This window comes from Atta colombica, unplaced genomic scaffold (assembly GCF_001594045.1).
Source record: "Atta colombica isolate Treedump-2 unplaced genomic scaffold, Acol1.0 scaffold187, whole genome shotgun sequence".
Lineage (NCBI taxonomy): Eukaryota > Metazoa > Arthropoda > Insecta > Hymenoptera > Formicidae > Atta > Atta colombica.
The window spans coordinates 2,560,767-2,564,383 of NW_017259279.1; the positions used below are offsets into that span (position 1 = coordinate 2,560,767).

Consider the following 3,617-nt stretch of genomic DNA (forward strand, 5'->3'; position numbering starts at 1 on the left):
AGCGAATCAGAAACTTTCAGATACTCATGCGCACTTACGTTTAATGTTCTTTAGTGAGATGCATATGTCAGCAAGATCATATCGTGTGTTGTATTTGAAAGATTACTTTGAAGATTATAAAATTGCATAACTGTAAAATGTGCAACCATCAACATGAAGCACTATATGCCTGGGTGAACAGAGAAGTAAAAAGAGCATTTCATTTCATAGATAAGAATTTTTTTATTTTATATTATGTTAAATGTATCAATTCCTGCACATGTGTTAACGATGTAGGATACGAAAAATGTTATTAATGTATAATTATTTTACTGAATGTACTAATAAAATTGAAATGACATTTTTGTTTACATACCATTCATGTCCATATAGATTTCCGTACATCGATAGTACATCGATCAATACATCGTTCACAGCGCGCGCGTGAACACTTCTAATTCGCTCAAATATCGTCCCAACTAAAATGACGGCTGATCAATTGTGGCCACGAATTTTCCTCGATGCCTATTTCAATGTATATATATAGTTCAGTGGATCCATTTCATAAGCTTGTCCTAAGGAGTTAGCAATCTAGTAGTATAGAAGTCTGTGGGTTATATACAGAGTACAAGACAAGTCCGTATTCATAATCAGATCTTGTATTTAAGGCTACCTTAAATTTATCTTTAGATGCTTTACGAATTATTTCGTTGATTATTGAGCATCTTAAGTACAAGGTCTGACTATGAATACGGGCATTAGAGTTCATAAATGTCAATTTTGATCATGTGACTTATTTTGACATCGAAAATAAGCATCGAGCTTCGATATGAAAAAGCACTTTTAAGGTATTTCATGCAATGTTAAAACGCTTGACGCTCGTTTCGTTCATGTTCACTATATGTAATTTTATCTATGATTGACGCTAAAAAGTTTGTTTCTATCCAACTTTCGTTGGCGGGCTAATTTTTGTAAAATATAAAATGTATTTCGTGCATTTTTAAACGCGTCGAAGCATTGGCTGTGAACTCAAAAGTTGAGTGCGAACTCAAAAATTCAGCGAACTCAAAAGTTGAGTGAGTGCTCGCTGCTATTAATGCATTCTTCTATCTAAATTCTGATTGATCTAAAATTCTGATTGAATGATGTAAAAAAATAACAGCGAGCGCTTACTCAACTAAGTTCACTGAATGCAACCTATAGATTTTCAGCGTTTGCAGTGACTTTGGAACACAGTCTTTAATGGCCGCCGCACAGACTCTTTCATAACGCATAATGCATAAGGGAATGAACCAATCGAAATTCTTCTTTTACATGGAATAGAAGGAAAGGAAAGATTCTGATTCGCTTATGCATTATGCGTTATGCAAAAGTCTGTGCTGTGATTTTAAAAGAGCGGGATGCGCAGCGTCGCCCGACGGAACGCACGGAAATGGAATTTGGAAGGCCGGGAGCGGAAGTGCAGTGGAATGTTATTATGGCGGTGTTTAACAAGTGCGAGTGATAGATTGTGACAGATTCGGGCGCGTAAACGACGTGAACGAAGAATAAACATCATGTCGCGTCCGTTCATGTTTACAGTCGTGAAGACTGTTGTTTTATCGAAGCAGTTAACAATGCAAAACGATCGACAACTAACATGCATCATGATGGTGGGTTCTATATGGCTATAATGTAGTGGCTGATGGCGCGGCACATCGTGCGAGAAATGGTCGTCGAGGAAGACGGCGGTGAAAATATCAGTGTTAAATGTGAGTTCTCTTTATTTTTATCTCAAAAAATGTCGGAATGATCCGTGACATTTCGACGTTCTTGCGAATTTCGGAGGAGAAATATGTTCGTAGTCGGTTAGGTTAAGTGAAATGCGCGCGACGAAATCGAAAGTCGATTCGAATATTCGAATATTGGGACTTTTTATTTCTTCTCGCGAAAGGCAAAACAGTGATTTTTTTGAATGACAAATCTGTAATTTCTGTAATAATCGTAAACTATAGACTTTCAGTAATAGACTGGTAGTAAATTTTGAAACACAGTCATACACACATTATACAAAAAATTTTCATTTTTTATGTTTCCGCCTCAGAGAAAAAGTTATATGATCGCTACCTAGATGTTCGGTTTTTCTGAACATGTACTGTTTTTTAAAGCATCTGAGAATGTTTGGCCGAATTTTTAGCGTATCCGGAGAATACTCTCATTTTTTATTCTCATTTTGAGAGAGAAAGAGAAAAAGAGAGAGAAACCAGAAATAATTAGCCCATCGCACATTGTTAAAATATAATATAATAATAATTTTCAAATTTTTTATCACAAATACGTAATAAATTAATAATGATCTAGTGATTAATTTTTTGCTAATATTAAATGTTTTTATATTTTTAGGATTTTTTAATGTATTTTTTTTTATTTTTGTATTTAAATATATAATTTATTTTGTATTACAATTTAATCTAAAATATCCTCTTTTTTTATATAAAAATATTAATATCGTTTTTGAGTATAAAATCTGGCAACACAATGCTCATTTTCCTACTGGATTGCTAGCTGGATTAAATTTTTGTCACTATATTGATTGCGATACTGACAGTGCCAAATAATTATTTTGGATAAATTAAACATTACTTAGATATTTATAAATCTTAATCTAATCCTAATCTTAATCTCTACGTTTATTTTACAGTTGTATTATTAATTGCGAAATATTTTAAATATTGACACATAGATATCTGATATTTATAGCGAATTTATAGCGAATAATTTTAGCTTCCTCACGATTTAAAAATGCGACATGTTAAAAATAATGCGGTATATTAATGCGAATAAAATTTCAAATTTCCGTCGCAAAGAAAATATTAAATGACTTTAATTGATCTATGTAGATGACACATTGTATAATATGGAATTAAGAGGATGGCATCAACGAAATTTCAAACAAGTTCGTGCGATTTACTACCGTCATCCAGGTTATACATATTACGACGCAAGGAGTATTACGCAAGGCGGATGGTTATTTATGTTATTCATGTTGAATTTTTCGCTCTGATATTCAAAAGGAAGCTAATGGAAAATTAGGATTCGAAGCATTGAGTGTTATTATTGAGAAGGCCATTAATGTGAGTATTTTAATTTTAAGCAATATTTTTAAATGTTTATGTATTTTATTTTTTTTCGATATTACCTGGACATATATGTTATGGACATAATTAACACAGTCATAACGACGATTATTTAATTCATATAAAGTAACATTATCTTTTGATATCGATATTATTAATGTATTAAATTTCTTTATTTCCCTTAAAATGTTTTCAAACGCATCGATTTACATTTCTTAATTTTTTTTTTGACTTACAATGTAAGTCTATTAGATCCTTGCATGTTTTATTTTGTCACGATTTATTTTTAATATATATATATAAAGAATATATATAAAACTTCAATTTTCTAAGAATGTTATAATTAAAATCGAAAATTTTTTTTTATGAAAATATCGAAGTCTCGATTATTTTCGAATTACAAACGATCGAAAAAAATCAGCAGTATTACATAAAAATTCATGCTTTTAAGCTCATTAGACAATCTATAATTCACGTAAGATTTCAAAACAATAATTAATAACTTTATTTTTTTAATATATT

The 3,617-nt window shown here is 31.2% G+C and overlaps 1 protein-coding gene across 2 annotated transcripts in view; it reads left to right on the plus strand.

Annotated features, from left to right (window-relative positions):
* Positions 1-1,433: 1,433 nt before the first annotated feature.
* Positions 1,434-3,617, plus strand: part of LOC108686596 (uncharacterized MFS-type transporter C09D4.1) — a 67,882-nt gene continuing 65,698 nt past the window's right edge. Inside the window, exons 1-2 of one of the 2 annotated variants that reach the window (XM_018191985.1) lie at positions 1,434-1,730; positions 2,859-3,092. The gene's annotated coding sequence lies outside the window, so the exon portion shown is untranslated. Of the gene's footprint in view, positions 1,731-2,786; positions 3,093-3,617 lie in introns of those variants that run through there. The other variant, XM_018191986.1, reaches the window with a different exon arrangement.